The following is a 12,967-nucleotide window of genomic DNA, read 5'->3' on the forward strand; positions in this document are numbered from 1 at the left end:
GCGTCCTCGGGTTGCGGATAGAGGGTCCCTGTACCAAGGGTTTCTGCTGAATATGGGGACAAAAATAAATAGTCAGTCGCGGACAATTTTTCAGGGTTGGTCCCGAAGGAATGAACCCCCAAGCGGAGGTGTGAAAACTGTGCCGAAAGCTAGAACGGTGACTCTGGAATACCGGGCGACGCCTCAGAGTACGCAGTCTTATCCTTGCATGCGTCGCTCTGCAAGGATGGACGAACCCGTTTTCCTAGCTTCTCGTGGGAACAACAATGATAACACCAAACATAGTTGTAGTAAGTGCGGTTCAAAAGAACAGAACGCGTAGGGCTCCCGACAATGGGTCGTCCAACAATGCCGACCACTCCAGAGCTGAGGGTGCCAATAAAAATGGATTCAATGCGATGGATCGGCGGAATCTCGGGACCTTTAGGTGGACGGAGCGACTGAATCACGACTTGCTGGGGTGCTGCGATGCGAGTATGGCCCCTGAACGGGGTTACATGGCACGACTACATACTCTGTGGTATGGGACTATGTAAGCGGAACGCCTGCTCTACCTGCTCTACCTGCTCTAGCCTAAAGGATCTATGTGATGACCTCATAACACCTGATGAAGAATGCCTGCCCATCACTACCGCGGAGGTGAAAAAAGTATTAAGAGGGATGAAGAACTGTTCCGCACCGGGACCAGATTGCATCAAAACCTTCTGGCGAAAGAACTTTCCTTCAACCCATGAGCATTTGGCCCGTATTTTCACCTCATATTTAAAGTCGGAAGAGCCGATTCCGGAGTGTTTGGTGGAAGGGCGCACAATACTCCTGCCGAAAGTAGGCAACTTAGCTGACCCGCATAATTACAGGCCAATCACTTGTCTCAACACACTGTTTAAGATATTAACAGCTATCCTAAATGATAGGATTGTTCCGGCAATTGAACCTGTGTGGCAAGAAATGTATGGACAACGAGGCTCAAAGAAAGGCGTAGCGGGATGTCGGGAGAACCTGCTTATCGATAGATGTGTCTGCAAAGATGCAACATTCTACCAGCGTGACCTATCGATGGCCTGGATTGATTATCGGAAAGCTTTCGATTCGACCTCCCATAGATTTATTATCTGTCTTTTGGAGAGCTTAAGGTGCTTCATCAGGCTTGAAAATTAGCCCATGTATTACTCTGACAAGTTTTTTCCCCACAATTCTGAATTGTATGATTTCATATTTCAACCACAGACTATAAATGCCTAATTGCAATACCTCTAAGAGCGCTTCTTTCGAAAAATGGCCCTGTTCTTTTTTTATTGCATTTAATTGAATATTGATGCATTTTATGCACCTGGGAAGTAGCAAACCGCCACCATGAGTGTATTTGGTGAACGTAGTTCGTGTGCCCTCTGGCTGGCTATGAAACAGCGGGTGGTCGAGAGTGTCATTTTTTCGACGATACTTAAAACATCGTAAACTTAGGATCGAGCCGAGAATTTAGATTGAGTGTCTGTCATGCCTCACTCAACTTTCCTATTGTTAGAGATTACATTCGGTTGAAAGAAATTAGAAATTAGCAAATATTAGGGAATTTCATTTTTAAACTATGCATTCGGTTCATTACATAACGATAAGATGATTAAAAAAGAGAGAAGAAAATCGGTTAATCCGTTCAATTTCTGGATACGCCTTTTTTCTCTCTTCTCGGATTGTATGACAAAAAATACTGTAAGAAAAAGATGCGGCGTCCTATTTTTGTCCTTGAATCTTTATTTGTTTCAAATACAATTGCTTGCTTCACAATAAATGTGTTGTTTTGGTCAGAATTGATGAATTATTTTGCTTCAAGATTCACATCATTTGGTTCGATTTCATTGCTTTTAATTCGAAAAATTAAAATATCATTAACAGAAAGCGGAGGAGCCTTCTTTTTCGAGTTGGGGACCTAGCCATAGAATTATAAAATTAAATTGCACAGTTTGTACTGTTCATACTATGTTAAAATTTAATAATAATTATAAATATATTTCTAATCGATTAACAATATGGAGTGTTTGAGAAATAAATTCATACTGATAAATGTTATTTTTAACGCCCCCCCCCTGCCCCCACAGCGCCCCAAATATGAGCCAAAAATAAAAAAACTACATTTTTACGTTCATTATTGTTAATTTTTAGCAAATATGCGTCGTCTTTTTCATATAAAACAAACAATCATATTTTCTGATTGAAATGTAATGGTTTCTCATTCTTTGGAGCAGCACATTTTTCAAAAAACATTATATCATCATTTAAGCAATTATTTATTCTTTTTTTCAAATTTCTGAACATTGAGCTAGAGATGTCCACTTTTTCTAAATTGGTATTCTATGCTACGTTTTGTTGAATAATTACATAATTTTGATACATTTCTTGTAATGTTTAAAAAATTTCTATTCGTTTAAACAATCCTAATTTCCTCAATCAGGTTGTTTACAATAACTGAGTGGTGTATTACATGACTGTATAGTATATACAAAGAATAGATAGATACAGAGAATAGCAAACATAACTTGTTAAAATAATTACTTTTTGAAAAATACTTTTTAAATCGTATTTTCTGAGTCAAACATAATATTCAATGATATCGAGGACTAGTAAATTCTGCAAAAATCTTAATGTTATTGTTTTTGCAATTAATTATCGATTTTTTTTAATTTATGTCAAACTAAGTATGGATGGTTTACATAAAGAAAACAAAGTCAACAACAAACAGAAAACAACAACATCCACAAAAAGTTTCTTAGAATAACAATGAAGAAGAAGTTGACATCTGTGCCTCAATTTTTAAAAAATTTGAAAATAAACAATAAATAATTGTTAAAATAATTGCATAATAAATAAAAATAATCTGTAAACAATTGAAAATTGTTTAAAAAGTAATGGAAAATATTCAAATTGTCTACTAGTAATTATTTGTATGAAAAAGACGACACACAGCCGCATTCAGGATGTGACGTCTATAAAGGATACTCTCCGCAGCAGATACAAAAGTCTCATCCAGCAGATTTGGTCTTCCGAACTGTCGGTTGATGAACAAAGTATCTGCAACGAACATGCTTGCCGTCCCGGTAGTACTCTATTCATTTGGAGTAGTTCCATGGACGAAGAGCGAGCTCAGATCCCTTGATATCGAGACAAGAAAGGTTATGAACATGAATAAAAGCATGCATCTTAAGTCTTCTGTTCCGCGACTGTACATCTCAAGCCGTCAAGTTGGTCGCGAAATATTGAGTCTTGAATGTTTTAACAACAGGATTATTCTGGGTACAGCACATAGAGTCGCTAATGGAAGAGACCCTCTTCTTAAAATTGTCAGGAATCACGAAGAAGTGGGCAAAGGAGCGTTTCTGTACAAAGCAGCGGAGGAGGCTGCTGAAACACTCGGACTTAACTTCAGTATTAGGAGTGAGCAAAATGCATCAAATCTTATCTATCTCGAGTACTCACTCCTGAAAGCCCGAATTAAGAAAGCACAAGAGAAAAACTTTCGTGAACAGCTCCTCGATAAAAGGATGCACGGTATCTTCCACAGAAATGTGGAGGATCAGGCAATGTCGTGTGATCTAACGTTTGCTTTCCTTAAATCGCCCGGATTGAAGTCTGGTACGGAGGGTTTCATTTTTGGCATGCCAAGACGATGTCATTTCCACCTTAACATACCGTTGCCACATTTTGAGCCAAGACATTCCGGATGATAGCTTTATTACCATCTCTGTCACTCTGACGGCATTAGCCTTAATATCGCTCCTCTAAATGCTCCTAGGGAAATCGACTCAATTGTCGACAATTGGAAGTGCCGCATATACTGGAACTCTATATTCTCGGAAATTATTTCTGTTGCACACTTGAGGCCAGACATGGTTCTTCTTGACTTCGAGAAGCCAACCATGTTCGTTGTCGAATTTTCGACATCAGCTGACAAAAACATCATAGCCAAGGAGAATGAAAAGAAAGAGAGGTACAGAGACCTTATAAGGGAGTTGAAACGATTGTACCCGGATTATTCTGTTAAACTAATCGTCCTTATCATCGGCGATCTTAGAGGTGCCAAGCTTCCACTCTTTAATAGCTTGAAAAGCATCCCTGCGTGTCAACAATATGCTAAAACACTTGCGCGAAGAATGAAGAAGGCGGTAGTCTTTGGATCACTTCGTGTTCTCAGGGTGCACCAAACTTTTGTCGGATCATCGTATTCATTCCGTTACAGACTGTAACTACCTATCTCACGGTCGTGAGACGTGGTTTTGGCTGAAATTTTATCGCGATTTCGCTGAAAGCTGGTGCAATTCTTGAGATTAGCACCCACTCCCGGCAAAATCCTCCGGTTGTCCTGAGGACAATTTTTTTTAGTACATGTATATATTTTTATTTCTTGTTTATTTAAGGCCAAAATCTTTTAATTTATGATACCCCCCCCCCCCCCCCCCCCCACGAAATAAAAATCTCCGTGTTTTTGTAGTTTTTAGGTTTAAAATTTCTTTTTCATCCAATAATTATGATAAATTGATATAAATTACTTATCTTTAAGTTGGTTTCTGGGTGTTCTAATATCTGAATAACGACACACAATTTAAAAAAACCAAATTTTCAAAATTTAGAATTGTGTATTTGGTTTATCCCCATTCTTAGGATACACGACCGGTATCTATGAAGTCTTTTTGAAACTGATTTAAAGGACAAAGCTAGAAGCACAATTTAGAGATGGTTTACTATTACGGCACACTTCCTGTGACCTAAAAAATGCAATGAAGGAGATTTTAATAATAATAATAATTTTAACTAAATGCACAAATAAGATAATTAGTTAATGAAATAAATAAATGAATATATACTTTTACATACACATATATCCATTTGTGTTTAGTTCTTATTTATTTAAGGCCTATATCTTTGAATTTATGATAAAAAATAGAACCCCCCCCCCCCCATCTTGAACAAAAATCTCCACATTTTTGTAGTTTTTAGGTCTAAAATTTCGTTTTCATAAAAAAATTATGATAAATTGATATAAACTACTTATCTTAAATAGGTTTCCGGGTTTTCTATTATCTGCATAACGAAACACAATTTTCCGAAGAACAAATATTAAAAATTCAGAATTTTCTGTTTGGTTTGTTCCCATTCTTCGGGTACACGACCGGTATCTCTGAAGTCTTTTTGAAACTGACTTAAAAGACAAAGCTAGAAGCAGATTTTAGAAATGGTTTACTATTACGGCAAACTTCCTGTGATCTAAGAAATGCGACGAAGGAGATTTTAGGAAGAAGGTCTTCTTTAAAGTCCTTTCAAAGTCATTGCAATTTTCTAAATAAACTGTTTAAAAAGTTTAATTTGATAAAACTTTATGCATTTCTAGAAAGACATGCAAATTTTCCAACATTAATAACAGTTCAATTTTGAAGTTTTAAATAAATGCACAAATAAGATAATTATTCAATAAAATTAATAAATAAATGAATATATATATTTGTGCTTATTTCTTGCTTATGTAAGGCCTACATCTTTGAATCGCTGCGTTTTTGTAGTTTTTAGGTTTAAAATTTCTTTTTCATCAAAAATTATAGTAGGTTTCTGGGTTTTCTATTATCTGCACAAAGAAGCACAATTTTCAGAAGAACAAATATTCAAAATTTAGAATAAATTTATTTTTTCACATGAAATTTCACTAATTAGTTGTTAACTGTTTTAATTACTACATCATTGGGTTTAACACGCTTAATTCAAAAATCTTTTACTTCACAATGTTTCTATTTTATGTCTTCATTTTTAAACGAAAATTTGAAATTGAAAGGATTAAAAACTAAATAAATATAAATTAATAAATGATCTTTGTTTAAAAATCAATAACAAATTTTATTGAATTCCCAAAAAGATAAATCTACGATCTAAAATGCTAATAAGCATTCTGCTCAGCACAATGAAAAACCACATATAGTTTTCCCAGGTTATATTTAAACAATTTTTGATACAATGGAAGTACAAGTTCTTCCTAATAAACAAAATCAAACTGCGAAATCGAATTCGCGACGAAGGAAAATGCTCAAAAGCATTCAAAATAAAACTTTTTTCTGCCATGAAAGACGAACTATCTAACTTCACTCTTTCCACTCGCACATACCACACCATAATAGCGCCTCTCGAGCCCCCTTAAAGTACTAATATTTAAGCGCGAAATAATTTTAAATTCAAAAAGTATGAAACCTTAACATTTCTGCCCCCTTGGGTGCCTTGCGGTCCAAATTTCGAAAATATTGAACGATATATTTGTAATAAGATACATTTATGTTTCGTCAAATTATGTATCTCTCTTAATGGGTAATAAAGCTAATTTAGTAATCGGTCGTACATAAGTGCCTGACGCCATACGAGCAGTCACTTCACAAACAAATTCAACTATACTTTTTTTAACATCAACTATGCTTCCCAAAGTCCATTTCGTGGACGGTAAATTTTCATTTTTCACTAAAACTATTTGTCCAACATAAATATTTTTTTTTCGAAGTTGCCATTTGGTACGTTGTTGTAAAGATGAAATATAGTCTTGAGACCAGGTTTTCCAAAAAGTTTCAAGAGTTTGTTGCCACAATTACCATCTTGACAATTGATTGGATTTTACGTTTTCTAATGAAATTTCGTGTACTGCAATTAGTTCTCCACCAATCAAAAAATGTCCTGGTGTCAAAACTTTTAGATCATCTGGATCATCTGATAGAGGGCACAATGGCCTTGAATTCAAACATGCCTCTATCTTGCACAATAATACAGTCAATTCTTCGAAAGAAGGAGTTTGAGCTACGAGAACGCGTCGCAAATGGTTCCTTACACTTCGCACGCCAGATTCCCAAATCCCACAAAAATGCGGCGCCGCGGGGGGAATGAAATCCCATACGCTCGAACTTCAGGTGTTTGTGTCACCCTTCGGAAAGTATCGTCAAGTTCGCAACTAGCACCTTGGATATTCGTCCGTCGATCACTGTGAATCGTGTGAGGTATCCCTCGACGGGAAACGAAACGCTTAAGTGCAGCTAGAAATGGTTCAGTAGTATAATCACTGACTAATTTGAGGTGAAGGGCTCCAATCGCAAAATAAAGAAACACTGCTATATAAGCTGAATGAGACTTGTATCCTCGACCCCGATGAATCGTTACTTGGATCGGCCGTGCATAGTCGATACCAACGTGAGTAAAGGGTCTTGCAGGTCGCGTGATATGGCTTTTAGGCAACGCACCCATTTATTGATTTGAAATATCCCAACGAATTCGAACATAAGGAATACATTTATAGATGATAGATTTAACTGTTTGTCTTCCGCGGATAAGCCAACAGTTTTGTTTTAGCAGACTCAAAGTCAATTACGTTCCTCCGTACAAACATTTCCCATGAAAATGTCGTATTAGCAAACTTACTTAAGGATGTGCTTTGATAATAATTGGGAATTTTCGAATAAATTCCATTGCTGCGTTAGCTAATCTTCCTTCAACGCGAAGGATTTTTTTTTCACCAAGAAACTGATTTAATGATAGCGATGGACTGTTCCGGTCTGATTCAATTTTTCTATCTAAAATTGCAATCTCGTTAAAAAATAATTGAGACTGAATATACTTGAGCCAAACAATTTCACTATGATCACAATATTCCACGATAAAAATGTCATTTCCGATTTTAATTTTAACAGGGAAGAATCCGATTTTAATAGCCAAAAATTTGAGGACATGCGCTAAAATACGCACAAGTTTTAGCCACGACGAGATTCGAGTTGATAGATTTTCTAAGTTAAATTTAGGTTGTTCATATGCGTGATGAGTTTGCACTCGGAGATCCAAATCGGTTTCGAAGTTCCTAACGTCTCCCATCGAAGATCAAAATTCTTTGGTTTGACTCAGCCACATCGGACCATGCCACCAAAGACCATTTTCGGTAAGTTTAGAAACAAAAGCACCACGAGAAGCTAAATCGGCAGAATTATCCTTGATCGGTACATGCTTCCAAATTCTAGACGGTGCTACCGCCTAAATAGCAGCGGCGACGCGATTAGCAACGAACATTTTCAAATCGGAAGGGTACTTATTTATACAAGCTAAAACATTAGTTGAATTAGTCCAGCATATCGATTTTAGTTCTGAGAATTGCGAAGTGTTTTTAATAGCTGCGATTAATTTAGCAAGAAGTAAAGCACCAGAAAGTTCCAGGCGTAGAACTGTTTGTGTTTGCGATTTTATCGGTGCTACTCTAGTTCGACTTGATAATAAAACAACGCGACTTTATCCAGATTTGAAAGTGAAATGAAGGTAAACTACTGCGGCGTAAGCTAAATTCGAAGCGTTTGAGAACCCAAGAAGTGTGTTGTCAATAACTTTACTTCCTTGGCCTGTCCATCGCGGAATCGAAATTATCTTCAATTGGATTAAATTCTCACGATATTCGTTCCAAAATTCTGAGAGATCTTCTGGTAAAATATCATCCCAAGAGATCGATTTAATCTAAAGCTTTGCATACAAATTTTAGCGAAAATTACTACCGGTGATATTCAACCAAAGGTATTAAATAATCGAGCAATTATGGATATAACTGACTGTTTAGTTAATTGCGAGACTTCTGGTAGTTGTATTTTAAAGCGATAGACATCCAAGATGGGATGCCAGACGATATTAAGAACCTTTAAAGAATCGTTTTAATCTGAGGGTTTTTCGACAGCTAAAACATGATTCAACGGATCAATATCCGTAAGTAGCGAGGGCGAGTTACTGCCACATTTTCTCAACTTAAAATGACCTTTTTGAAGCAAATTTTTTACGTCATCTCGAATTTCAATTATTTCAGCTTTTGAATCTGCTCCAAAAAGGCAATCATCAATATAAGTGTGATGAGTAATGACGATCGGGCCTTTAGGATGCTGAAGTCCCTTGTCTAGGACCAATTGCCGAAGGACTTGTAAAGCGAGGAATGGAGAAGCCGCTTTTCCATAAGTCACGGTGCTTAAACGAAATTCCGACGGTTCGGAGTTTAGTGTCGGAATCCAATGACTTCTCTGATAGTCGCGATTCTTTTTATTTATGAGAATCTGTTTATACATTTTTGCAATATCTGCAGTATAAACAAATTGGTAAGTTCGCCATCGCAAAAGAACTTCGGATAGATTAGTTTGTACTTTGCGCCCAACATGCATGTCATGACGCATTAAAAACACTTCGAACTGCCGTAGTGCTACTAGACTTCCTGATTAGTGAATGATGAGTTAGGTTAGGTATCGAACAACATATTGGCCTTCGACAGATCTAGTATGCGTTAACTTAAAATGCAATTCTCATTCCTCTTCGGATTTATTTAAACGCAAGACGGAAGGTACTTCTTCGAGGTTCCAAAGTCGTTCCAAAGAACAGTCTAAATTACTGCTCGAAACACAGTGATGCACCAATGCCAAACGTGATTCTGAAGATGGCAAATCAGGGCGAAAACTATAATTCTTCCCCGAAGGAATCCAGCTGAATGCTGTATTTTAAGCAAATGTGCTTTTGATGAAACATTATTAGTAACCGCAGGTACATAATTCGTAAGATTATCCAAAATCAACGCGTTTGTAGAAAATAGCGGAACTTGACCCGATCGCGAACGAATTTTTATTGAAGCCATAAGACGTGTTTTACCACTTAAAACATTTCCCAGCCCAAGAAGCTCAATATCGTCTAAACGTCTTGGACGAATTTGCAAAACGTTAGCCAACTCTTTGGTGATAAATCACCAAGGTGACCCTTGGTCCATCAAAGCACGAACCGGGACCGAACGTTCAGCACTAGACGAAACAACTATTTTCGCTGTTGAAAGTAAAACTTTAGTAGGTTTCATTGCATTCGATGACGCATGATGCGATTGAAAAACTGGAGTTAAGCTGGTTGACGGTGTAGGCGTATTTATATTTACAGAATTCGAACTTGAGACAGATGCCTTTTTATTCTTTATCTTCTTTTGTTTAAAATGTAATAATGTATGGAGTCTCAATTGACACTGAACAGAGGAGTGCGAGCTTTTACAATCAGTCACACAAGGCAGAGATTTGGACTATTTCATCTTCTTTTTGAATCGCTTACAATGCTCGAAGTCGTGTATTCAAGAATGTTGAAAATTTTGAAAAATTCGTATATTCTGACAGGATCGCTTTTCATAGCGGGAATTTAAAAAAGTCATTTTAATTCTGCATTAATTAGAGCGCGAGGATTTTCATACCTTCTTTCTCACTGATCCCATACTGACTCACAATTATTTTCAGTTAACGGAATGTTTTTAACTAGAAAAAGGGCTTCTCCATCAATCGACGATTTAAAAAAATGTAATCTTTGAAGACTATCCAACGCGGAATTCTTGATAATCAGTGAAATAAAATAATCGCGAAATGTTTCCCAGTCTTTTGGCTTACCTGAAAATTTTCGAAGTGTAATCTTTGGTAACGAAGTTATCTTCTGTTGTAGAGTGCCGACAGAATTTCTGGTATTTCCTCGGAAAAAACTCCGAGGTTCTTTGTGGACGATTTTCTTCCTCAAGTATTTGTAATTGGGTCATAACTACGACGTTAATCTCAAGAAACATCTGCTCCGCAGCTTCAAATTCTTCTTTTAAGAAATGTTCATTTTCATCAGTGGCTAATTGTAAATTGTAAATTTGCGTCTGTGTTACTATACATAATTGCCATCCAAGCGTTTCTTCAATGGATTATAATGTCGAGTCAAAGTTGTTAAATTATTCCTTTGTTGCCAAATAAGAACTTCAAGTTGCGAATTTGGGTCTTGCTGTTCCTTTGAATTTTCAGTAGACATTGTGAATAGTGATTGTTGCACCAGTTATTTACCAATCCAATCTTTGATACATAACACCGACTTTATAAATTTACAGTTCAAAAAAATAACAAAAAAAGTGTGAGAATCAATCAATGTTTTAAAATTAAAGTTACAACAGCACTCAGCGATTGCACAACACTGCGTCACATTCGAAACTACACAGCACAAAAACAACCAACCGCTTTGTCAAGTTCCAGTAGTGATACGTAATTTCCACAAATCATCATTAGCCCACTACTAAATCCGAAATGCCAACAGATCCTGACAGGATCGCCAAATGTTTAAAGTTCAATAACGAACTTGATTGAATACCCAAAAATATAAATTCAGGATCTAATAATGCTGATAAGCATTCTGCTCGGCACAATGAATAACCACAAATAGTTTTACCACGTTATATTCAAACAATTGTTGGTACAATCGAAGTACAATTTGTTCCAAATGAACAAAATCAAACTGCAAAAACTTTTAACGTCACAATGGTTAAGAGTAAAAAATTGAGTAGGTCTTACGGTCTTCATTAATTAAAAGATTAAAACGAAAATACTGAAAGGTTCGTTTATTGAAATTCTGACGTTTCGCCTAACACTACATGCCTTTACCAAAGTATCTAGATAAATAATATATAAATAACGATCTTTTCTTACAAAAAATTCTTTTTTTTAAAGTAAGAAAAATAAAAAAATTTTATTTGGAAGAAGCCATTTTTTTATTTACAAGATTTTTATTGTCTTTGAGAAAAGAAATTTTTATTTTCTTTTTTTTTGTAAATTAGAAGAAGATAATTGAAAAATGTATATTATCGTTGATTTTGAGGAGAGGAAATGTTGATTTTCAATTTTTCCTGAATTTAAAAGAGGGATACTTTTTATTGTTATGATTGTTATAGAACTGGAAGGAAGGAAATTCGTTTTTTTAAGTTTTTGCTAATAGAAAGGGGCACTCATTTTTGGATATAGTTAGATGATATATTTGCTGTTTATTTGAAAGATATCGTTTTTTTATTGACCCAACGATCATAACAGTAAAGACGATTTTATAATTTACATTAGGGTCGATCGTATTTAATTTTGGTTCTGCACTTAATTTAAAAGATATTAATTTATTTTGGAATTGAAATACAAATGAGTTTTTTTTGTCTTATACCGGGCTGACTCAATGGTTTTATCAGTAAGGCTATGTGAATCAGTCTTACCTTATACATTTTAATTTATCTAAATTGATTGAAATGTATATTTTTCAAGGAAACTTTTGTTTAGAATCTTTTTATTGAGTTGAAAGAGGGACATGTTTTAATTTATATGAATTGATTGCAATGTATATTTTTCAAGGAAACTTTTGTTTAGAATCTTTTTATTGAGTTGAAAGAGGGACATGTTTCAATGCTTGCCATTTTTTAAAATATAAGTTGAAATTGAGCTATAGTTTTAGTTTAGAGAACTTAAAAAGATAGCGCGCATTCATTTTTTTCAACCAGAGATCTTTAAACTGTTCAATTTATTAAAGTGGAAGGTTAAAGTTTTGCAGTTTATTTGCACTTGATTGAAAATCGTTAAAAGCTTCTATTTTATATGTGTAATTTATTGAGAGTTTAAATAAAAAATGTGCAAATTAAACTTTGTTTAATCTTTAATTCAAATTGCACTACGACGAACACTTTTGAACTACACGGGGAGAAAAAAAACTCCTTGGATACGTGAGTAGCGCCACGTTCTTACATTTGTAACAACCCGGGTATCGCGTCCTCTATATATGTCGCGATATTACCGGCCGGACTCTAAAGGTAAACGTGGATCCGTTGAAAAAATTTAAGACCTATGAAGATAGGTGAGTTAAAAAAATAACAGGTTTAAACAGAAAAATAATCACAAGCGTCCACTTTTATCATTTATTTAGAGGAAGGTTATTTTATACAATTAATGTAATGGATGTCGAGTTAAAAATATGAAAAGCTACTCGCGGAAGAGAAAAAACCACTTCTCTAATCAAAAGCTAGTCTAATTCTGCCCTTCAAATCAAGAATCGGTCTCCTCTTTTTTGAGCCTCCGAGGTTCCAGAGCAAGGGTTTCTAGTGAAGATCATTTTTTAAGCCAATCAAATTTCTGGGTCCTCCTTT

General features: G+C 35.6%; 1 protein-coding gene across 2 annotated transcripts in view; it reads left to right on the forward strand.

Annotated features, from left to right (window-relative positions):
• Positions 1–12,967, forward strand: part of LOC117181863 — a 106,962-nt gene that overhangs the window by 63,322 nt on the left and 30,673 nt on the right. The gene's annotated exons all lie outside the window — the stretch shown is intronic.

Source organism: Belonocnema kinseyi, chromosome 10 (genome assembly GCF_010883055.1).
Source record: "Belonocnema kinseyi isolate 2016_QV_RU_SX_M_011 chromosome 10, B_treatae_v1, whole genome shotgun sequence".
Lineage (NCBI taxonomy): Eukaryota > Metazoa > Arthropoda > Insecta > Hymenoptera > Cynipidae > Belonocnema > Belonocnema kinseyi.